We start from the raw sequence: 25773 nt of genomic DNA on the forward strand, positions 1-25773 counted from the left end.
GGACAACAATGGGAGGTTTGGAGCAGCTTTAAGGTAAAGAGAACTAAACAAGTAAGTGCTTCTAGACTAGAAGGGGAGATGGATGACAGACGCAAAACTATGAGTGGTATTAGAGAGAAAGCAAATAGGAAATCATGTCTCTGAATAAATGAATTGGGCAGTGCAGAATGAAGTTTATCAGAAAGGCTGTTTAAACACAAGAGGAAAAGGAGGTACTTTTTCCACACTACATTTAACAGCAGGACCCACTTTCACAGGAAGTTGTGACAGCAACATTTTAAAGATGACTAACACAGGGTTAAATTCATAAAAGAAAGTATGTCAAGGACTGCTAAATCTCTTTCAAGAGAGCAGCTTAATCAAGAAGACCTCTCTTGCTTCATGCAATAGATCAAGGGGACACAGTCTCAAGTTGTACTGGGGAAAGTATAGGCTGGATGTTAGGAGGAAGTTCTTCCCAGAGAGTGATTTCCCATTGGAATGGGCTGCCCAGGGAGGTGGTGGAGGCACCATCCCTAGAGGTCTTCAAGAAAAGCCTGGCTGAGGCACTCAGTGCCATGGTCTAGTTGAGTGGCTAGGGCTGGGTGCTAGGTTGGCCTGGATCATCTTGGAGGTCTCTTCCAACCTGGTGGATTCTATGATTCTATGCACTCTCCCTCTGCTTCCACACATCACCTCTTCACTTTATTATGCTCTGCACACACAGTTTCACTAAAAAAAATCCAAACCAATCTCTTCTAACTCTGTATCAGGCTCAAATGTCATTTCAGCAGCCCTGTAGCTTTTGCAGTGGGTAGTAGCTTTCCTGTTCTGCACAAATCACTCAAAGCACACAGACTGGAGATGACCTCCATCCACTCTGCAGCTGTGATCACACAAACCTCCACATAAACCCACGACTGGTTCCTTCTGGCTCAGTAGGATAGACATGAAATGGAACAGCTGCCCACATTTTCCTTCCTGTGCTGAAGATAACACTAACTCCGTGTGATATGAAATACATCTGAGCAATTTGTTAAACAACAGAGCTTAGTCACTGGCATGCCTTATGCTGTTGTATGAAGAGGTCAACTCTTCCTTGGGATATCAGCACCACTTGTAAGACGGCAGTAAGTCAGTTAGCACTTATTGTATCACCTTCTTGGTCTTACTTGTCCCAGCTCAGCCATTATCCCACAAATTTCCATTCTGGCACTAAAGAGACTGATGCAGTGACTCTCCCCTACTTCTCCACTGAGATTTCAAAACAGTGCCACTTATCTCAGAGGATCAACATCACATAACTGCTGCCCTCCTGATACTGCTGTGTTCCCACAACACTCCATCTTATCTACAATTTCTGCAAAACAGTAGAAGTATTTGGACTACAGCACTAGTCTGGTTCTCGGTACTTCATTTCTCTTTGCATGCTTCTGAGCTCCCACTAATTCTGAAATCATTTCTGAAAGAAAAGCACCATTGCTCAGTTTTCAACCTGACAAAATGAGGCATGTCTCCATGGATATCTGACTGGTACTACTCTGTAACTTACTGATCATAGAATCAACCAGGTTGGAAGAGACCTCCAAGATCATCCAGGCCAACCTAGCACCCAGCTCTATCCAATCAACCAGACCATGGCACTAAGTGCCTCATCCAGGCTTTTCTTCAACACCTCCAGGGATGGTGACTCCACCACCTCCCTGGGCAGCCCATTCCAATGCCAATCACTCTCTCTGGCAAGAACTTCATCCTAACATCCAGCCTGTGCTTCCCCTGGCACAGATTGAGACTGTGTCCCCTTGTTCTGGTGCTGGTTGCCTGGGAGAAGAGACCGACTCCCAGATGGCTATGGTCTCCCTTCAGGTAGTTGTAGACAGCAATGAGGTCCCCCCTGAGCCTCCTCTTCTCCAGGCTAAACACCCCCATCTCCCTCAGCCTCTCCTCATAGGGTTTGTGTTCCAGGCCCCTCACCAGCTTTGTCACCCTTCTCTGGACACATTCCAGCACCTCAACATCTCTCTTGAATTGAGGGGCCCTGAACTGGACACAGGACTCAAGGTGTGGCCTGACCAGTGCTGAGTACAGGGGCAGAATAACCTCCCTTGTCCTACTGGCCACACTGTTCGTGATGCAGGCCAGGATGCCATTGGCTCTCCTGGCCACACTGCCGCCTCATATTCAGCTACCAGCACCCCCAGGTCCCTCTCTGCCTGTCTGCTCTCTGGCCACTCTGTCCCCAGCCTGTAGCACTGCTTGGGGTTGTTGTGGCCAAAGTGTAAAACCCTGCACTTAGCCTTGTTAAATCTCCCATCCAGCCTGTCAAGGTCCTTTTGCAAGGCTCTCCTACTCTCCAACAGATCAACACCTGCTCCTAGCTTGGTGTCATCTGCAAACTTCCTGATGCTGAACCTGCTGTGTTCTAGCTTGTATCTATCACTGTGTTCCTTGTCCTATCACTGGGCACCACTGAAAAGAGACTGCCACCTTCATGTTGACACTCATGCCTCAGATATTTGTACTTAATAAGATCTTCTCTCGGTCTTCTCAAGACCGAACAGCCCCAGTTCTCTCAGTCTGTTTTCATTGGAGTTCATGTCCCACAACCATTCTCATGGCTCTTCAAAGGACTCTCTCCAGTAGATCCCTGTCTCTCTTGAACTGGGAGGCCCAAAGTCATGCTGATTCAGTCATGAGATGCACTACTTTTATGGCAAATATAACAGATTGAGGAAAACAAACCTCATTAATGTGATCAGCTTTTTAGTCTGACTAGAAGATATCTGGAAACTCTCTTACAAAATGAAGAGGCCAGTTCTTCACTCTCAGGCCAGAGGTCAGTATTACCTTGTTCTACACTCTTAAGCTTTCAGCACTAACTCTTCCCCTTTTGTACTGCGTAAACTCAAGAAACCAGTCTTAACAACTTCCTCTGTATTACAGATCCTTTGAAGTTAATCTTAAGATATATTCATCTGTCATGGTTTTTTTCAGCACCTGAGACTCCTTGCATGTTTCCAATTTCAGCAGCTTATGTTCCTTCTATTTTTCAAACAAATTCTAAAGGAATGGAAACAATGCTGCAGCAAGCTTCACAGCTTTCTGGGAGACCTCTTCACCAGCAGGAATCTTTGTCACAGTAGTTCACACTTTGTCCAATATCAGACACACTCCTGACATGTTGTTTTTAATGTACTACTACCTGGAAGAGGTATTTTGGGGGTACTGCACGCCCCCCCCCCCCCCGCCCTCATTTGTTTGTATATACATATACAGCATCTAGACTTTGCTCTTGCAAACTGCTAGATGATCCAGACAGCTTATCTACAAAGTGTCTGCAATCACCCAGAGTTTCCTGTCTTCAGGTTCTGTTTGCAAGCTAAGCTGGTGTAGCAGAAAATGCTTTCCAGGGAAATTCTGCTAATGGTAATACAACATTCACTGTCATAAAGAGACATGTGTTTTAATATGCTGCTTTGTGTTGTTCAGGGATCATTCAGAGTCAAGGACTCAAAATGAAGCCAGTTCATAGCTGTGCTCTAACTGCTCAGCACAAAACTGTGTTTAGTCTCACAGGGCCACTGTCTCATCTAAACAAAAGGGTGCTCCTTCATTTAACCCAAATGGAAAGCTACTGTCATTCTAGTTGTCCTTGGTGAGCTGTGACCACCCATAAATGCAAGATGAGTATTTTTGGAACCACCACTAGCAGTATCACTACCCCTTCTAGATCTAGATGCAGAAAGAGGAAATGCTTAGATTTCTGTATTGTTAAAGGGCAGCAGACTTCTATGCAATGCAGCCAGTTTCTGATGTCAAGCAGTATACAGACAGTATCCAAGCAAAAACTAAAAGTCTCAATAATGTAAAGATTAGATGTAACCACAAGAGAAGCAGTTGGGTGAAGGAAGAAAGGTGTGAAAAAGCACTGCAAAGCTCCATCACATCACCAAAGACATTTCTTTATCTTCCAACTTCACTAAGACCTGAAGGCAAAACAGCCTTGGACTACAAATGGAAATGGAGCCTGAACACTGAACTAAGCTCTTCAATCTGAAAAGTTCAAGTATACTCATTTTCAATTTCTTTACACATACATGATATTAAGCTTTTAGTCTTGCCTTGCTGAAGAAGTGTCTTTAACATTACAAGGTAATGTAACTCTAGACTCCAGGCATCCTTTAATCAGACTGACAGAAAAACTCTTCCTAGTCTCTGCAAAGAAAAAGAGAGTTCAGAAGCAAGAAGGTTTCTACTGTTGCTTATGTAAATGGCACTTTGCTCTAACAAGTTTTTAAATAAACTGTCTGTTCCCTTCCTCAAAATACTAAGGTTATCACAGCAAGGAGATAGGTAGAAAATAAACATGCCCACAACTGTTTAGTTTCCAGGAATTGTGTTTGAGAGGATCTGCTTGTAGGTTATTTCATTCACCCCCTGCAACATGTGAAATGGCATGAAACTTAAATTCACGTGTGTAGGGGACAGAAATCTCATCTGAATACACAACAGCTATGCACAAAGTAGCCTGCAAGGAAAAATGAGGTGAAAAATCTCCCAGAGACAAGAATATTGTAACTATATCTGAGGCTCATACATGCCGTAAGATGTTTAAACTCCCAGTCTAGGACTAGTAGTATTAGTATCATAAGCCTTGTTTGAAAAGAACATCAAAATACAATAGCAAAACAAAAATAAACAATTACCAGACACCCTTCCCCAAAAATAACAATAAACCAAAACTTCCTAAGCATCTGCCCATCATATTATGTTGTAGTGTGCACCTTAACAATGTTCCTTTTGACTTGCTCTTGGGGAAGTAAGAAAGAAAGAAAAGAAACATCAGCATAACACTAAAGAAAAAAACAGGTAGTTTAAATTATTATTAGAGAGTGAATGCATCAGTTATGACAAAATCTTACACTGAAATTGCTTTGTCATTTGCATCTAGAATTTCATTTATATCCATTCACACATCTCAAAGACTAATTTACAGTTAAAGATTACATTTAATTTTTATGTACTCTGGTCCATCTATTTCCACACGATACTTACACACTGTAAGTGTTATATACTCGTTTACAGTAACTGCTTTTACATCTTTTGTCTTAAAATTAGCAATGGATTTGTTTCTTTATACCGAGACACCAATTTCATTACAGATTACAATACAATGCATTTGGAGGGAACTAAGCTTAAACCACTAACATGTCTTAAAAGTCACCCTAAAAATGCATCAGAAACATTTAAATACAAACCAAAAAACACCACAACAAAACCTTTTACAGTATCACAGTATCATCAGGGTTGGAAGAGACCTCACAGATCATCAAGTCCAACCCTTTTGCTGCAAACAAGACTACTATTTAAAACAGAATGATTTATTATGCAATGGAGAGATTAAGATTTGGTGACTACAATTAATTTTCAACTCACTAATAGTTCAATTTACTGAATTATCAAGAAATCCTATTAGGCATCTCAATACCACTAAGACTGTGAGATACCAAATTTGCATGATGCATTCAATTAGATATGTGGAGTTCCTTGTGTGCTTCAAGCTTTAATGCACATAATCTTAATTTTCTCCCATTTAATTATTTTGTTAATAAAATAAAATGAACAAAGGAGGAAAAAAAGCTTTCTGACTTTCTGAGCTCCCAGATGAGTTCTCAGTCCTGAGCTGGTTCAAAAAGAAAACATCATCCCTACATCTGGTAGCTGAATTGAAAGCAAACATGTAACATGAAAGCTCTTCTGCTTCTCAAGAAATGAAAAGTAACTACACTTGGAAAAAAATTTAAAAGCAGGACTTTATCCAGTCTAGAGACACTAAAACAGAGATCTAGAAAATTTAAAGGGTATCTCCCCTTCAGTTGACTTAAACAATTGTATAAAATAAAAGGCAATACAAAAGGCATGTTGTTCGACCTGCTTAATTTGAGAAGTCACTGATACCAAGCAAGAGCAGGTAAGATCTTACCAGAAGGTCTAAATCTAATTTGCCAGTTTTATTCTTAACAGGAAGTTTTTAAAACCAGTATTTACAGTATGCTGTATCTATCCCTGTTTATCATCCAACAGCTCTACTACTTCACAAGGTCTGTACTGAACATCGCAGCCATCTCACGTTACAGATCTTAAGTTTCCACATGGAAACAATTTCATTTAAAATCTCAGTGAAATACTAGCAGATTGCTGCCAGCATTTGGGATCTGACCTCTCATTACTATTTCAAGAAAACACATCCAAGAAATTAAAGATTTTCTTTGCCAGTTTCTCAGTGTTTTCATGGCTCCTCACTTAAGTTGTCCCTGAACTCATGCTGCTGCAGCACAGACAACACAGCAGCCGTCGGGCCACTCCAACAGAGCCCACAGACTATCATGGGGCTCCAAGGAAGGGCAGGCAGAGATATGATGTGCTGCAGTCATCAAACCAGGATTCTGCCTCAGCCAGGCCACCAAATAAATGAACGTTTTGTGTTACAGGAGATTGCCAACACATCTATGCAAAAATAGCTCATAAGAATGCTCAAAAAGAGGGATGTCTTCCTTGCTTTGGGAAGAAATCTTTCCCATTTCCACATCTAAATGGGTGTTTTTTGTTATGGTTGTTTATAAGGTTACACAAAAAAAGAAAAGGTATGTTTTAGTTTCTCTTTTCCCACCAGTAGAGGCTGAATTTCAAGTTGCATGCAGCTAAGGAACACAAACCTTTTGCTTTACTGTGCGGGCAAGTATACTCTCAGGGAGATGATTATACAGGACTCAAGCAAGGAAAAAAACAGGTCTTGGAAAAGAGCCCATTTATCTAATGAAAGGTATGAAAGACCTTCACTCCTCCTGCCCATCCAAGAAGTGCCACCTGGAATATTTTTGGCTGGAAAAAAAGTAACGTTTCTGCAGAAATCAAGAGAAGGCTGTACAGAGGCAAACCAAGGCAATTTTTGTTATATACTTATACAATGGCAGCAAAGAACTGATAACAACTGCAGCATCAGCTGCAAGTGTTAATTGATCAGACAGGGTAACATGTCAGGGGAGATACACACAATCTCTGGAAGGTGTGCAAGCAGCCCAGTTGCACACCAGCACTAACCACAGTAAACTAAACTTGAAATACAAAGCAGTCTATACCTTTGCAATCATTTTTATACGCTCTACTTGGTGTCAAAGATTACAGAAACAGAACTCAGTTTCCTCAGCAATTGTACCACAATATTGAAAAGTTAACAACACTCTTGATCTTTGCAGAAAGGGACTAGAGTAAAGAAAAAGGCTGCATGCAACAACACTATATGCTAGTGTCTAGCAAGCCCCAATTCTCCCTTTCTCCCAAGCTTTCCCCAGATCATTTCTGACATGCTTGTGAAAACTGCATTCCATGAAACACAGCAAGGTCAGTAGGAGCATCCCATGGGCAGAAGATAATCTGTTCCCACCCTTCATTTATCAGCTGTGTTCAAGGCCAAACCCTGCAGTTTCACCATTCATGTCATCTCCCGAGTTTGCTCTGATAGATTCTGGATTTCATCCTTGTTTACCAAACCTACACAGCTTTTCCCTATATCACTGCCTTAGAAAGTTCAGCCTCTAACTGAATTACATTTCTCTGGTTCAATGAATAAATAGAACTGCTAGGAAAGCCACTAGGGTTGGAAAGTAAACAAAGCAGACACATAGGTACAAACCAAACATTTTCACCCTTACTGCAACAAAGTACAAGTCTTACAACTACTAACGCTAGTTACTAGTCAGAGAAACTATGTGTACAGTTGAGGAGGTGTATGGCTTGATTCTCATCCATCTGAAGTGCTTAAAATGAGGAAATGGGTCTTGTAAGGTAAGAAAACTATTTTTTTGGTAGAAAACAACATAGTTTAAAAAAAAAAAAGTGTTAAGTATTATCCCATCATTTAAAAGTCTTTTCCTCCCTATTAATAAATTCTAAGCATGAGGAACCAGCAGAACAGCCAAATGGAACATTGCATTAAAGGAAATAAACATATGTTACCACTGCACTCAGCTTTGCAAAGTGACTCTGACTTCCTGCATGTTCTGCAAAAAATAAGATATCACTTAGCAGCTCTCTTAATGGATTCATTCAGTGAGGAGTCTTCAGAGTTGCATTCAAATAAGAAATTTTAAAAGACAAAATAGTGGCTCTCTCAGTCAGTAAGGAACACACACCGCCAGGCAGCAGAGGACCTGTTAATGGTGATGGACTTATGGCATAATGGCACCTCGCTGAATTCTTGCAGCGAAGTCAGGCTTGCTTGAAGTGTCTTAGAATGATCAGAAACATATAAATGTACTCCTTATTAATGACAGTTTTTAAAATAAAATGTTATGCTTTAAAGCTTTCATAGTCTAACATGCTTCAAGCATCTTACTGGACAGAATCCACACTTAACTAACATTTTGGGTGGGTTACTTTTGTCTCTATCATACCCAAGAAATTCCAAGATACGCTTCTGCTATCATGCTTCGGCTCAAAGACCAGACATAATAACCAAAACAGGACATTATGCCCTACTAGCATAGATAAAATGACTACATACACAGTTAAAAAAGGGGACCTTGTGGTTATTAACCACAACCTGCTTTAGCTCAGCTTAAAAATAATCACCACATTTCAAGGGAAAAAAAAACAACAGAATATTTTATACAACATGGAAGACAGCAGTTAGAGAAGAATTATTAAAATTCAGAAGCACAGAGACAAATAGATCTACTGGTCCAGTAACCAGAATACATTATTATCCTTCTGGAAAACCAAGTGCCATGAAGAAAAACCCCTGCACAGCAAGACCTCCTGGAAGGGCTCTAGCCCACAGGTTAACTCTCAGTACCAGAACTTGAAAATCTGGAATAGAACAAAAGCTTCTCAGAGAACCAAGGAAATTGCCACAGTAAAGCAGCAAGGGAACAAACCATTTGCAAGATCATGAAGTGTAGGGGGATGTGGTCTTCAAGTTGAGTAGGAAGTTTAAAGAAGAAATAGAACAGTTTTATACAGGCCAGTATGCCAGCAAGAAAACTCCCCCCCAACAGCAAGACTGTAATCTAAAAAGTAGACTTTTTGTCTTGTTCTTCTTTTAACTGAAGTACTGGTATTTCAGACATCTGAAAGCTGCCCAAACAAAAACATCAGTTCTTATAAGGCACGCTCTTGAATCGGACCATGGATACTGAAAAGGCAACTTAGGACCACTGCCAAGATTCATACGAACACTGGCTCAAGCACGTAGTTACCTAAATCTTGCCCTTCAGTCAATCTGTGAAAATACAGCTCTGCAAGCAATGGAAACAACAGGAACCTCACCCTACAAATTACTGAACAAAACCTGAAGAAGGTAATATCAGGCATAATTATCAGTCAGACTTTACACCATGCCCATTACACAGTAAAAGATATGTGTTTACTGTTCAAGATGCCTAATCTGTTAAGTGGCAGAAAATGATACTGACCTGTAAATCCAATTAAAAAGATAGCTTTCTCTTCATGGAATAATTACTGAATAAAATAAATAAATCAGGAATATTAATAGCCAGATACTCTTAATAGTTGATAACTGACTCATTACCATTGCATGGTTCTTAAAGGTTTTTTCTTTGTTGATCTATACATGCAAAATGTATGCAGAACTTACATGACAGAACATAGAATCTTAAAACCATTTTAAATTTGAATCTTGTGAGGATCACAAAGAAAATCTTCAGCTGACTGTACTTTGCCAGAGGGGAGAAGGGAAAAAAAGCCTCTAACAAATCCATCAAGATAACTGTCCAACACTAAGCTTGCTATTTGCAGTCTCTCTAAATCATATCAGTCATATACAAAATCTGTTGCAGCATTTAAAGGCTTCATAAAAAAAAAAAAATTGTTTTATTGGACCATCAAAATCCCAGAGGAGCCTCCAAAGATTTGCCTTCCTTCCTTATTGTCAAGAAAGCTGCAGGACTAATAGAAAAAGAGTATTTCTCAAAATTTACATTTTGTGGAATATGTAAGCAAGCAGTTAACAAGTTCTGGGACTCTATTCCAGCAACAGTTTTGACTAAAAGCATTACTGAGACTTTACAAAGCATAAGTTGTGCATGCTTCCATCACATTTAACTTACCAGCAGAAGAAATAAATACTAGTTTCATTAATAAATACTACAGAATGCTGCCAGAGATAGTACCTGCACCTAAAAAAGAGTCTGAGAAATAAAAACATGCAAAGAGTTCAAGAAATAAAAACATGTAAACATTGCAGACCAAATAAGTAGCATCTGGAATATGCCCCCTTCATTAAAGGAATTATTCAGAAAGCAGACTCTTTGTCCTTCCTTTCAGGAAGAAAATCCATACATTCATTAATTTCTAGTGATGACATACATTTCCACAAGACTGAAGTCTTGCAATAGCAGCAGTACTGTTTGGTTTATGCTTTCTTCACAAAGGGTCATTAAAACCAAGGCAAGAGGAATGGTTCTTCCCAGGACTGCCAACAGCTGCATACATTATATACAGAAATACAATCACAGAACTTGGATTTACACTCTGTTTTTCTCTCACCCTGAAAGAAATTCAGCCTTATTAGTGAATCAGGAAAAACAAAAAAACAACAACAAACCACAACATACATTCTCCCAAAACACTGATAATATATGCACATAGGAATTTCAATGATGGGAAAGGAGGGAGAAATAAAGGGTAGCAAAAAAGATAAACCTAAAGAAATGGATTACTGCTCTTCCCTCTAAGATGAGCTAATTGTGTATTGAGAATGGATAACCCCCTACAACGTTCCAAGCACACAAAGGTCAAGACTTTTGCTATTCAAATGTCCCCACCAAATCTTACTCCTTGAAGAAAAAAGCCTGAAGCTGTCCCACAGCACACTCTCAAATTTTAGGGTTGTGGGTCCTACCTCTTCAGTGTAATATTCCACCAGGCACCACCAGCACAGTCCTCAAAGATGAGCATACTTACACAGCAAGTGAAAACAATAAGAAGTGATCCAAAAGCTTCCAAAGGATATGCTGCCCATTCCAAAATAGTAGGGCATGCAGTTACACAGTTGTATTAACAACATCAAAAAGCCTAATTTCATCTGCCTTGCTGTGTGATTAAGTTAAATGCAGTATCACAGTATCATCAGGGTTGGAAGAGACCTCACAGATCATCAAGTCCAACCCTTTACCACAGAGCTCAAGGCTAGACCATGGCACCAAGTGCCACGTCCAATCCTGCCTTGAACAGCCCCAGGGATGGCGACTCCACCACCTCCCCGGGCAGCCCATTCCAGTGTCCAATGACTCTCTCAGTGAAGAACTTTCTCCTCACCTCCAGCCTAAATTTCCCCTGGCGCAGCCTGAGGCTGTGTCCTCTTGTTCTGGTGCTGGCCACCTGAGAGAAGAGAGCAACCTCCTCCTGGCCACAACCACCCCTCAGCTAGTTGTAGACAGCAATAAGGTCACCCCTGAGCCTCCTCTTCTCCAGGCTAACCAATCCCAGCTCCCTCAGCCTCTGCTCGTAGGGCTGTGCTCAAGGCCTCTCTCCAGCCTCGTCGCCCTTCTCTGGACACGCTCAAGCATCTCAATGTCCCTCCTAAACTGGGGGGCCCAGAACTGAACACAGCACTCAAGGTGTGATCTAACCAGTGCAGAGTACAGGGGTAGAATGACCTCCCTGCTCCTGCTGACCACACCATTCCTGATGCAGGCCAGGAGAGCTCTTCTCTCAATGTTTTAAGAGCACTGATGAGGGACAAGCCTGGTCTCACTGAAAGCACCCACCCAAGAGGGAGCTTCTTCATCCCCATGTTCAGTTACAGAGGAAGCACACCAGGCACAGCACCTAGCGTTAAAAACATCTCATTCTTCTCAAACACACAGAGTCATCTAAACAAGCACCTGAACCATTGCTATTTCTCTCTGCAGTCCCTCACAGCAGGAGGAATTTCATTCAATTTCCTCAACAGGAGAACACTAAATAAACACTGTAAATTAAACAAAAGTATGCTGATGATCTAGTTGCAACTACTTCCAATTGATTTGAGTCTTTATCAGCCCCTCAAGCTTTAAACTCCATAGACAAAAAATGACCAGACCTTCCTGGAGCAATACCAATGAAGGAGTTATGAAACTTTCCTTCAACAAATTCAAAGCTAATCAGACTACCTTATCCTGCTGACAGAATTTCAATTAAATTTAGCCTGGAAAATAATAATTTAAATAAAAAAAAGGAATGAAAAGAAGGCTATTCCAGGATTTTCCACAAAAAAGTAAGTTAGTGCTTAGAATAAATTCATGGAGTGGTTAACTTACACCAAAAAAAGATGAACTACTGCAGCATCTTTTATTTCACAGAAGTCAGATGCTGCCTAAAGACTTTAGGAAGCTTTTACCCAGCTCATGCTGTACAGCTCTCAGACATTTCAGCCTTTTCCAAGCTGTTGCTTGATTACAACAGGAAAAATGCACATGAGTGAAGGTCTTCTTAGGTCCTGCTATGTATTACCAACTTGGGTTTATAATTACTTTTCAGATATTAATTTCATTAGGCTCCATCTACCTGCAAGGACCAGACCTGTTATGCTGATTAATTTTTTTCCCAAATCACATTTTTCTTGCCAAGATGGAACCATTCTCAGATCCCCATTCTCCTCTAAAGGTAGCCCAGAACTCCTACAGATATGAGGCTTTAAATCTTCTAAAGGCATTTTACATTTTTCTGTAGATATTTTTAGTTGTATAGCTACCATTTTTCATTCATAGCACGCATGCAAGTTTCAGTTCCAATATTGGGGACATTTTAATTGGCAAAACCCTCATTCAGGCTGGATAGGGCATTTTGTTTTGACAAAAGTAGGCAGAAAAGTAGAATACAGATTTTTTCCTCAAGATTTTTTTCCTACTGAATTTTGTCTACACTAAAATAAAAAGTCTTTCAGCTTTCTTGAAATCAACTAATCCTGCATCTGTAAGAATCCTCATATCACACCAGTTATGCAGAGAATCCAAGTATGAAGGGTTATACCTAATGTTTCCTGGTCGTTTTCTTCACGTGACACCTGGAGGGAAAATGTAGTTCCACCTGCTGTGGTACACACAAACAGCTTAACTATCTCTAGAGCTGATTACATCAGCTTTGACAAGTTTATTATGCCTGTGTATTAGCTATTTCCATCACATCACCTGTTTCCTGCTTTAAATATTTCAAATGATGAAATAAAATATGTGTTTTCAAACACTGCTTTCACTTTTAAGAAGAACTTGGAACGAAACTCCACAGTTTTACCTACTGCCCAAAGAAATTTTACCAGCAGACCTAAGGGAATCAAAGCAACCCTAGCAAAAACTTAAGAACACTACTGCATTCAGTTATAATGCTTTCATCTATGTGCCTGAGTTTCCTTGAATACACAGACTGTTTGGCTTGTTTGGTTTTTTTTACAGTAGAGAAAGATCAAAAGTCTGCAACTTGGTTCCAGAAAACGTTTCTGAACTCCATCTTATCATCATATGTACAAACACATACATAGAATCATAGAATCAACCAGGTTGGAAGAGACCTCCAAGAGCATCCAGTCCAACCTAGCACCCAGCCCTAACCAATCAACTAGACCATGGCACTAAGTGCCTCAGCCAGTCTTTTCTTGAAGACCCCCAGGGACGGTGCCTCCACCACCTCCCTGGGCAGCCCATTCCAATGCCAATCACTCTCTCTGTGAAGAACTTCTTCCTAACATCCAGCCTATACCTACCCTGGCACAACTTGAGACCGTGTCCCCTTGTTCTATTGCTGGTTACCTGGGAGAAGAGGCCACCCCCACCTGGCTACAATGTCCCTTCAGGTAGTTGTAGACAGTAATAAGATCACCCCTGAGCCTCCTCTTCTCCAGGCTAAACAGGCCCAGCTCCCTCAACCTCTTCTCATAGGATTTGTGCTCCAGGCCCCTCACCAGCTTCGTTGCCCTTCTCTAGACATACTATCCAATTTTTCAGTCACACATTTGAGCATGCCTCTATTAGTCCTGCTATCCATGAGGACAGGAATGGCTTCCCTGTGTTTGGTTTTCTCAAGCAGAGCTACCATCAAGTGCCATTTGCTTGAAATATCCCTTGAAGCATTATTACAACTAGAAACTGCTCTGATGATTTCTCTGGTCTCAGTGTGCACACACTGCGCACAAAATTATGGGAGAAATGCTGGTGTTGCTCAAACAGGTGTTGCCTGACTGATAATTTCTTGGTTCAGAATTGGAACTACTCTGGTTTTGCACGTTAAAAGCTGGACAACTGGAGATAATGACTTCACACAGATACCCTGCTCTTGCACAATCACTTTGGTAATTCACCAGATAAAGGCACACCACTCCATGCCTACAAGAAGCACTGAGAGATAACTGTGATTGGTGTCAGTGTGGTGTCAAGTTTTTGATGAAGATTTCACTTTCTGGACAGGTTTCATTAGCAGTAGGTTTGTTTCCACCACGCTAAGAGCCAGTATGCAAATGTGGTCTTTGCAGACCACAGAGATAATAAAAACTGCTTTCCACCCAACTGATGCTCTGCTCTCAGCCTCTGCACAACAAAAAGCCAGCTGCTGCATGGCTCTCTCCACCACACCCCTCCTGTCCAGCCAGCCTTCCTGATCCTTCTCTCTACACTGTGATATTTACTCACTGCTAATTAGATGACATGAGGCTGCCTTTGCTTTGAGCAGTACCTATGCAACTGCCCAGCCAACACATGTGCTGAGCAGGCAGCTGACAGGCAATGCAAATGACCTCTAGCAACGGCTGCAGTGGTTTGAATCTCTCCTATATCAAGCACTTTTTTACTTAAGCTTTATTGGTTATCTAACATGGTTGAAGATGTCCAAGAGTTTATAAAGGTACAGAGAGAGAACAGTCAAAAACACGAGGCAGCATTACCGTTCAAGCCTTAATAGAGAATAATATGAGGAAAAAAAAGAGATGGAAAAACCTGCCCCAGAAAGTTGCTGATGGTAACTTCCCTCCTACAGGTGTATTTGGAAATTCTCCTCTTCAAAGTTCACTTCCAACTCCCATGCCTTAGGCAAACTATACCCTTGGAACTGTGCCATTTGTGACAGCTCAAAATTCAAATACTATTAGTAAGCATAAGGCTGTGAGCAGCACTTAATTAGGATGCCTTTAAAACCTTTTTTTCTATACAAATGGCAAAGTCATTTGCCCTTCTCTCCACTGCAATACTACCACACCATCTACTTGGCTTCTGTCTTAACTATTTATTTGCTACCTGAGGCACTTTGAGGGTATTTTCTGATAGCTTCAAGTGCCATATTTAATGGCTACAGATTCTAGGTATCTTTTCCTTTTTGCTTGCTTTGTGTTTCTTTTCATGGCTTGTAGTATTTTGTTTTTCATAGTACTGGAAATTATGGTGCATATTTCAAAGCACACAGGAGGAAAAAACAGTGCTCTGCACCAAAACATTAAACAATTTTATTTTCCACATTACACTGCTTACTCCAGCTAAGCTTCAAGAAATGGCCAATGAACAACACAGGTTACAGCAGCACAACTATGTAGCTGATAATCCTACACACACATACTGATAGCTCTGTTTAAAAAGCAGCAAAATTACTGAATGTTTAGCATGTTAAAATGGTAAACATTAATGGTTTCAGTCTTACAAAGACAATGCAAAACAGATTTTAGGGAGGCATTTCCACAAAGGTAAGGTAAGAGCTGAAGTCTTTGAATAAAAAGAATGGAAGTTACCTCAAAAGGTGGATAATCTTTCAGATTCCCCCAAAAGAAGTTAAACTTCTACAATGCACCAAGACTACTAGGAACATAAAGTTACATACTCTCTGAAAGGTACTGCAACTGAATCTCTCCTTCCCATTCTCCTTTAAATAGTTTTCATATTGTTAAGGGCCATAATACTCACCAGCCTCTGGAAAATGGGAAACTCCTAAAACAAAACATCACAACTACTACAGAGCTTTACTTTTATAAGAGCTTTACTATCCTTCTTACCCTTTTTATGTTTGAGAAAATAACCTCAGGCAGGGCAAATTAAACAAAGCACATTTCTCCTTAATCTGAAAGAGACATTACTATTACACACCACAGCAACAGCTGGCCAGAGACTCTTCAGTCGTAATCATTGCTACTGCAATCATAAGACTGCAGAGAATTAACAAAATAAAATCAAATTAATTTCAGTGTGATAAGCCATAAGCAGCAGTAAACTGCAGCACCATTCAAGTAATGAGATAAATACACAGAGGAAAAATCCAGGACCTCCAAAAGACACCCCACTGCCCCCTCCCATAATTGTAGGAAGATCAAGGGGGATAGGGAAATGCTTCAAGTGTACCTCCTGTGTTCCCAGAGCCTGCATGGTGGGAAGCCCTGATCCAACTGAACACATCCTCTTTTTCCTCTTAAAAGAGCAGGGGGGTTAAATTTTATTTTCACTTATTTAATAACGCAAGGCAAAACACCTCCTATACAAGTAACATGAAGTCTGCTCAGCATTCTTGCCTCGCTTTGTGCTATCCTATATTTTAAACCCACCTTGTAACAGAAAAAGGCAACTACCAAAGATATACTTGCCATTTCTTATAAATTTCTAGTAACCTTTCCCTCCCCTGAACTTTCAGGCCAAAATCAATGCCATACAAACCTGATGAACAGGAAGCCTAATTATTCTAACATGTGCAACCAAAGCGATAGGGAGTTTCATAGGAAAACTGATAAGGAAAGACATAAAAGACTAATGAGGAGCCTGACGGTACTCCATTGCTGGGCTAGCAAAGGTCCCCACAGAGCACCTTTGGTATTGTTCATTGGGGAGATAGAGGCTGGGACACATCCAAAAATAACACTAGAGAGATGGAAGAAATTAACAATGTCTGCAGCTGAAATGCTTCATCCAGAACCAGAACAAAAATTATGTGAAAGAACATAACCAACAGAAAATCTCATGATGCACAGCAGAAAGAGCCAATTAAATGTACACAGGCTACTGAGCAGCTAGATTCTTTGTGCCACATTTGTTATTTGAGTGGTGACTGCAAACAAGGGTCCTTGCTTAAGGAGACGCAGGTGTCTGTATTATTTAGCAGCCAGTGATCAAACAACTGGTCCTTCAACAATCACCAGCAAAAGATGCAGAAAGGCCAAGAGTGGCCAGCAGTTTACCACTGTGCTGGTTTGAGGCTAATTGGAATATTTTATATGACAGAAATTAGGTCATTGGCTGTGGAAAGAAAACAATAGTGATGTCTAGAACCACTCATTGGTTTTGCTTAGGGATATAAAAAACATCAAAGTCAGACAGTCTTTGGCTGCTGTTTGTCTGTCTCTGCCTGAATCTGTGTAACTCAATCTAATCATTCTCCTAATCTTTTGTCAGCTTTTCTTTTGCATCTCACTTCTGCACATAAGCCTTCTGAGATAAGGGAGGAGGTGGGGAGTTACTTGTGTATATATGCTTGTAAATTTGTGCTACACTGTAAAATACAGCTTCATCCTTAACTTCCAGACAGCTGAGTTAGTCTGGTGAATCTTGGGTGGGAGGGAAATGGAACTCCCAAACCACCACACCACTAAGTCACCTTCTGACCTATAGAAAAGCATGCTCTTCCCTAGCAATGTTTTGTACATGACAACCCACAGATCTGAGCAGCTTGTCCCAGAGGCTGCAATTCCACTTCCTCTAGGGGAACAGTTTACTGCCTGCACTCAAAGGCAGTTGCTTCAAGCAGGGATGGCTTGTTACTAGTCTCTCTGTTCCAAAAGTCACAGCTTTTCCTCAGAAAAAATGTCCATGTCCTCTATAGACAAGGAATTTCTAGAATACTTTGCAAACTACCCACCTAAATACATTTTCTAGTATAGAAATACATACTTTGGGAAAATCTACACCTTCAGGGAGAAGCAGAAAACCCCTTTTGGTTGCACAACTTCTGTTTTTCACTTCTGTGTTAACATATGCGATGAGAGAGAAAGCTTGAAATGGCACTTTAAAGAGCCTTACAAGACAGGAGAATCACATTTGAAATGGCACTTTAAAGAGCCTTACAAGGCAGGAGAATCACATGTGAATCTGGAATGTAAATAGTCTCTTAACATACTTTCAACTATGGTAAATTCAGTCGCCCTGCGAGGTCCAAACCATTCCTTTGGCCTCCCCCAGTCAGCATATTCGGAAAGAAAATGGGATTGAAATCACCATTAATATTTCTCACTTGAGATGGGACAGCAGCCTCCAGCACTGCTGCTAAAGTAGTAACATTTTTACATTTTAAAGGGAAGCAGCAGAGTGCTACAGAAGCAAGGCACCACCAGTAAGGGAACCAGCAACACCATCTCAGAAACACTGTCTTCCACTCTTCAGCAGGCTTTAACTCTACACCAAATTTACAACCTGGAAAAGACAACAGTCTGGAAACACTATGCTTACCTTATACTTAAATATCATCCATCCTCCCAACTATTCCTCATGCCTAGAAATAAACATATGTTGTACAGAAATCTTCTACTGTAACCCTCACTATCCAGATTTCATGCCCTGAGAAAGTTCTTTCCTCCATTTTATACAGCAACACACACACAAAAAAGATTTACTGTACAGATTTTACTCGTCACATTTAAGGGCACACTGCAAAAATCAAAGTCCCCTCTGAGATCACCAGAAAAGGGAACTTTAGCACCTCTGTGAACTTTACCAACAAAGCTTCATTTTATTTGAGTACTGACTAACAGAGCCACCATTCTTTTTTTTCTTGAGGTTCTTTTTGACAGGCAAACATTAAAATACCAAATTTAAAAAAAATAAAAATCAACAAAACCATAGTTCCATACCCTCTTTCTCAAACCTTCCAAAAGGCATAGCCTATTTTCATTTCTCATAATATTAAATCAAGTCTACTTTATTACCAACCAGGCTAAAAAGCTCACCACGCTGAAATTGATCACAAACAAGATAGCGCCCGCATCTGATAAAGACTGATCTAATTGTCTGATTTGCCTCCGTTCCTGCAGGCCAAATTTACTGACATTTTGCACAAATTCAAAGCTGACTGAGCTTGATGACCTTTTATACCTCTGTAATTCATCTTCTGTGCCTTTACAATCAGAAAAGCAAGTAGTGCCTTTGCTCTCCCTAATTCAAGCAATCCATCTGTAAATTACCTCACCATCTACTCAGTAGCTACTGGTCAAAAAAGCACCCACACAAAAAGAAAATGGACAAACTTCAACCCTTCAAAGTCATGAAAGTAAGTTTGGAAAGAGCATTTTAAGATAAACATGCCAACTTCTAAAAGAAGAAACAGAAAATGCAGGACAAGTTGGTAGACCCAAATTGAATAAACACCATTTTTATCGTGCTTTTCTAAAAAAGACAATATAAAACAAGTACACTGGCACAGACAAGCATGATGGAAAAGAAAAAAAATAAAATCAACAGTGGAAAAAAAAAACAAACCCAAAAAAACAGGGACTAAACTTGCTGGCTTTGGTTTCTATCACTAACAGCACAGCACAGTATGGAAAGTATGCAAACACATCAATTCTGCACTAGAATGTAACCAGGATCAATAATACTGAGGTTTAATCCATTTTTTTCAACCCCAGTCATGAACCTAAGTTTAAAAAGCTGAGTTGAGTCAATTCTGTTGAAGTTCTGGATCCAGATTGCTGCCACAGTCCGCATGTCACAGATCTGTATTTCCCCAAGTGGAGTGGAGGACAAGGTTAGAGCACTGACCTGTACTTCAAATTCCAGTCTCCAGAAAGAGGGATAGACAACGACTAAAAACCAGAGAAGGTGCAGCATTGTTCTCTACACAGTTTTCCACCTTGCAAAACCTGAGAGGACACACCCAGCCAGTGCTGTACCAACTGACAGCCTTGAAATTTCCTCTGCCCACCAGGCAATTTGCCACTGCAAATGTAAAAACATGGCCACATGGATCATCTTGCCCAGCTCTATACCCTAACAGATCCATGTGTGGAAGTCATGGCACCAGTCAGTGCCCAAGAGCAAGCCAAAGACATAAAGCAAAGATATTTCAAACCAGAGAAGCATTTCTTCCACATAGCTCCACAACCACACAGACATAAGCAGCCTCATATTCAGTACCAAGATTTTTTTTTAAGAGTTGCTGATTTTGATCATTTATCCATTTCTTAAGTGAAAGACTGAACTTTTTCATAAGTCAAATTAATCTAAATCATCAGGGAAATTTTACTGCACAGCTCTACAAATTCATAATCCTCTATCTGAATTTCAGTGTAGAAATATAGCTCTTAAAGAAAGTCTTACTCTCTTCTTTTTATCTCAAGCCATCTCATCATCTACAGTTTTCTCTCCAAAAGTTTGTAACAAGTACCCTGCTTTAAGATATTGATTACAAGATGAGTAATGAATTCTGTCAACATGGGGGAATTAAAAAAAGAAAAGGAGATAAAAATATTCCCAATTTCAAATCCAGACATTAAAGTCAGGCTTTGGTATTACACATTTAATCCCTTACCAGCTTTCAACCTTTTGAAGGTCTGCACATTAAACACATTCTGTATACTTTCCTAGTTTATTTTGTTTAAGAAAACCTAGTGAAAATGAAAACAAACAAACAATCCCCCCAAAAAAACACCATTTCATTGATTATACACAAGATACTGCAAGTAAGGAGCAAATACAGCTTTCTAACCCCTTCCTGTGATGGTGACAGTCAGCCCTACTGTAAACTATCTCTTCCACAGCTACATCTGAACTTCAGTCCGCAGTGACAGAAGAATGTGCCTTGTGTTTGGGCAGATGTAGTGATGTCTAAACTTTCAAAAATCACAGAAACATCCAGGTTGGAAAAGACCCTCAGGATCACCAAGTCCAACTTATAACCCTACTCTACAAGATTCATCTTAAACCATATCTCTAAGCACCATAGCCAAATGACCCTTAAACACATCCAGGGTTGGTGACTCAGCCACCTCCCTGGGCAGCTCATTGCAGCGCCTGACCACTTTCTCCACGAAAAACTTTTTCCTAATGTCCAATCTAAACCTACTCAGCCTCAGCTTGAGGCCATTTCCCCTCCAATTACCCGTGAGAAGAGACCAGCACCAGCCTCTCCACAACATCCCTTCAGGTAGTTGCAGATAGCAGTGAGGTCTCCCCTCAGCCTTCTCTTTTTCAAACTAAACAGCCCCTGCTCCCTCAGTCAGTCCTCATAAGATTTATTCTCTAGGCCCTTCACAACAGCTTTGTTGCCCCACTCTGGACCTGTTCCAGCACCTCCACATCTCTCTTACATTGCAGTGCCCAAAACTGAACACAGTACTCTAGGTGTGGCCTCATCAAAGCAGAGTACAAGCAGACAATTACCTTCCTACTCCTGCTGGACACAGCATTTTTAATAGAAGCCAGATGCCATTGGCCTCCTCGGCTGCCTGGGCACACAGCTGCCTCATATTCAGCTGCTGTCTATTACAACCCCCAGATCCCTTTCTGCCAGGCAGCTCTCCAGCCACACTGCCCCAAGCCTACAGCATTGCTTGGGGGTTGTTGTGACCCAAGTGCAGGTGAAATTCATCCCATTAATACTGGCCCATCAATCTAGCCTATCCAAGTCCCTCTGAAGAGCCTCTCCACCCTCATTCAAATCAACACTGCCACCTAACTTGGTGTCATCTGCAAACTTACTGATGACACTCTGTGCTTGAATCAAGGTCATCAATAAAGATGTTAAAAATACCCATTGCAATTCAGTGTACAGCATATAATTGTATTTTTTACTATTTACAGAGGAAAAAAAAAAAAAAGAGATGCTATGCAATCCCAGAGCAAAGCAATACCTAAGGGAATGAAGCTCTGAATTAGAAGGTAAAAACACCGAGCAGGATCCTGGAGCCACAGAACTGGTACACTTTGCTCAGCACCAGACACTTCTGGTACCAGGAAAGGCCAGGGCAAAGGGAGAAGGCAAGCTCTCACCTGGCTTCATTAGCACAGTTTACCAGGGAGGTTCATGCCGGGGTAACTACAAACCCCAGGATGCCATGTGGCAGGCACCGCACACAGCTGCGCCCTGTTGTGTCAGCCAGAGCAGAGCTCGGAAACCCCAGCAGCAGCAGCAGGTCGGACACGTGAGGCATAGCTAAGAGGATTTTGTACTTCCTTGGTACGCAGGCCCATTGCTAAAAGGCTCAGATCCGCTAATTAGCTAGATACTACAATCCTTGCTTAAACATCCCTAAGTAGGGGAAGGAAAAATCCGAAGTGAAGGGAGCTGCATCTTTTCTTAACTGGACTCCCTCAGAGCTTTGTTTTTGTTAGCCTGATTCCAACATCAGCTGCTTACTGCAAATACACACTGGAAGCAACACAAGGAGCAAGAGTATCTGAGAGGTAGAACTACTGAAACAGCTGAGCGATACTGCTCCTTCAGAGCAATCATCTTTCCACTCTCCAGGGACAAATCCCTTCGAAGGAAGCCCTGGTATGAAGCCTGTGACCAAAAAGTGATGCGCTACGCGTTTCATTTATCTCGTGTCTGCAATCAAGCAAATCCGGCAACTTAAAAAAGACAGCTCCCAGAGTTTGCACCTGCTTTAGAAAGAAAAGCAGGCGAATCACAAAAGATAAGGCCTACTACACAGGAGCTGCCCCTCCGAAAATAAACTTGTTTACTCAAAACTTTCCCCAGCGGTTCCTGCCTGGTTGAGGCCGATCACACCGCAGAGCGGGAAACACTCCGTTTTGAAAGCACCGAACTTTCCAGCCGAGGCACGGGCGAGGCGACGGCAGGGGCGTCGAGGGAACCAGGCCGAAACCACCTCGGCGCACCCCCGGGTGTGAAGGCGGAAGGTGCACCGAGCCCGCACGGCGGCCGTACCAGCCGCCCAGCAAACCCGCAGGGCAGCGGCGGCCGGGGTGCAGCGGGGAACCAGCGCCCACAGCCACCGCCGCCCGGGCTGGGCCGTCCCGTCTTCCGAGAGCTGCTCTGGGGCCGGGGCGAGGAACGAGGCTCACTGCCCTCGCACACACACACCCCACCCCCCAGGAGCGCCGCCTCCCCGCCGGCTCCCGGCCCGAGCTAAACCTTGGGCCAACGGGGACGTCCGCCCCTCCAACTCCGCCCGTCACTGAGTGTCCCTTCGGGGCTCCAGCCCCGCCGCCCGCCAACCGCTGCGGGGACGCCCCGCCGCCGGGGCTGAGTTCCAACCCGAGGGCAAAACAAAAGACACCAAGTTCAGCGGCCGCCCTCGCTGCCGCCCGGAACGCACCCGCCCGCCGTGCCCGGGGAGAAGCCGGGGACAGGAGGCGGTGCGGACGCTGCTCGCTGCGGTGCCTCCTCGCGTATTATGCGCGGCAATGCGATTAAGTGGGACTGAGCGGCGCTCGCGGGGTGTCCGCCGGGCAGCGCGGCCTCGCGGCTGTCACCGCCCGAGGACGGGGCGCGGGGGCCGGCGCGGGCGCTGCTCCCGGCTGCTGGCCCCCTCACGCCCTCGCCGCCCCGCGGGCGGGTCCCGCCGCCTGCCCCGCAGCCCTCACCCGCGGTGCCCGGCGGGGCAGGCGCCACCCGCTGCCGCTCCCGCTCGGCCCCATTGTTCGCCGTGCCGTCCTTACCGTGCGCGGGGCTGGGGCTGCGCGGGCTCCCGCTGGCTCTTCTCGCTGCGGCTGGAGCAGGGGCAGTCGCGCTTGGCCGCCGGAGGTCCGAGCCATTAAAAGCTCCGCGGGGAGAAGGAGGCAGCAGTAGAAGTGGTAGCAGCGGCGGTGGGAGGAGGATAGCAAGGGGTTCGCAGGAGCAGGGTCGCCATGTCCGGCTTTGCAGTGGGGTGAGCCCACTGGGCCGGGCGCTGAGGAGAAAGGGGGTAGGCGGTGACTGAGACGGGGGTCCCTGCTGCCTCCTGTAGACCAGGGGAGCGGGAACTGGACGCTGCTCACCGCGCTGCCGCGGGTGCACCTCCCCTAACCCTGCCCCCTCCCGGAGGGGGAGCTGCCGGCGGCAGGAGGTGGCCGAGAGCCCCCTCCAGCGTTCACCGGCGGCGGCTTACCACGGCCGATCGGCTCAGCGCTGTCGGAGCGAAGGCAGCCGCCTCGGCGGTGCCACCCGGCCGCAGGTAGCTGGGCAGCCCGCCGAGAGGAAAAGCAGCAGCGACCACCAGCCTGAGCTGTCGCCGCGCTGGGGCTGCTCCAAGTGCTCTCCCCCTCCCAGGCAGCGCCCAGGTGGCCGCGGCGCGAGGGAGGCGTTAAGCCGGGCTGCGGTCCCGCAGCTGTGGGGCGGAGGGCGGCACCCAGGAGCGAGGCAGCCCGTGAGAGTCTCGGGGCCTCCCTTTCCTCCTCCAGCTGCTGCCCTGGGGCGAGGGCAAGCCGTGGCCTTGCGCAGTCACTGCCCTTTACTGCGAATTTGGGGTACCATCCGATGTAGGTGCCCTCAGAGGCAAGGGCACGCCGCAGGAAGATTGTTCCCTGCTGCCCTTGGAGAGCGAACTGGTTCACTCACCAGCGGCTAAGAGGCTGCTAAACTAGGTGGCTCGTTCCGGAGGAACCAGAACATTGCCTCCAGGGGTCTGTGCAAACCCGTTAATATCCCAGTTTTTCTGCTTTAGGAGGCCTCAGGAATCAATGGGGAGCAGATCAATGCTTGATTCACCAACGATACCCCTCCACATGCATCATACTCCCAGGTGCTTGCTTGAGATGCCAGAGAAACCAAAGGACTAGGTATAAGGTAGTGTGTTCACGTTTAGGGTTACTAGTCAGTTCTCTGCATTCCCTCCTTGTTAGGCCACCACAGAGAACCTCTCTGCGTGGTTTTTTTTTTTCTCCTGCACAAAAGACAGAGAGCAGCAACCACAATGGAATGCAAATATGGATCTCTGGGAAGCCTTTGCTTTTTACAGCTCTTGTATGTTAGGATAATTTGCAGTTATTTTTTCATTGACATTTTCTCCTGCTTCTGAGGTCCCAGATGGTATACCTGTATGCAGGCAGTTATGGCAGGGTACTTGCCAATGCACATTTTGACCTGCCTTGTGGTAACTTGTTTGCCTCACCTGTGTGCTTTGTCAAGCCATATTATCGGACTCAAAACCCAGGTATGTGGATTAATTTCTTTGGTCAGGTTTATGCTGAGGTCACTCTTGATTCTTCAGTGGTCCCTTCAGCCTTAAAATCTATGCCTCTTCTGTAAACTACTTTAAAATATGTTTTGGGTTTAAATGTTTTTCTGTGTCTTATTAAGGCAAGAAGCTAAGATGCTGTCCTAGACAAAATCTGTGTATTTCAGCTATGTCTTTTGTCTAGTAATTTTTTTTTCCCCATAGAACATTCCACAGATGTTTTCCCTGGAGCCTGAAATTTTGCTTCAAAGACCCTTTCAGCAAATACTTTGTGCTAGATTTATCAGTGTGTTCTTGAAAAAAAATGTGGGTTTGGGGCTCAATCTTGTAAACCTGTGGCATTTGGTTAGTTTTAGTCTCTTTATCAAATGGCTTTGTGTTAAGTCATCTGGTTTTGAAAATTTCAGTGCAAGAGCATGACAGAATTATCCAGCTCTTTCAGGATCATTTCACCATTATTTGTGTTACATATTTTGAAGCATACATGCTTCCCATCATTTCACAGTATCACAGTATCATCAAGGTTGGAAGAGACCTCATAGATCATCAAGTCCAACCCTTTACCACAGAGCTCAAGGCTAGACCATGGCACCAAGTGCCACGTCCAATCCTGCCTTGAACTGCCCCAGGGACGGCGACTCCACCACCTCCCCGGGCAGCCCATT

The 25773-nt window shown here is 43.3% G+C and overlaps 1 protein-coding gene across 5 annotated transcripts in view; it reads right to left on the minus strand.

The window, feature by feature from the left end:
* The window catches only part of FARP1 (FERM, ARH/RhoGEF and pleckstrin domain protein 1), a 257460-nt gene extending 233098 nt beyond the window's left edge, over window positions 1-24362 (minus strand). For 2 of the 5 annotated variants that reach the window (XM_064143858.1, XM_064143857.1), the window contains exons 1-2: window positions 24041-24361; window positions 23613-23842 (exon numbers count right to left, since the gene is read on the minus strand). The gene's annotated coding sequence lies outside the window, so the exon portion shown is untranslated. Of the gene's footprint in view, window positions 1-23612; window positions 23843-24040 lie in introns of all 5 variants that reach the window. The other 3 variants (XM_064143855.1, XM_064143853.1, XM_064143856.1) reach the window with 2 other exon arrangements.
* Window positions 24363-25773: the final 1411 nt, after the last annotated feature.

This window comes from Pogoniulus pusillus, chromosome 5 (genome assembly GCF_015220805.1).
Source record: "Pogoniulus pusillus isolate bPogPus1 chromosome 5, bPogPus1.pri, whole genome shotgun sequence".
Classification (NCBI taxonomy): Eukaryota; Metazoa; Chordata; class Aves; order Piciformes; family Lybiidae; genus Pogoniulus; species Pogoniulus pusillus.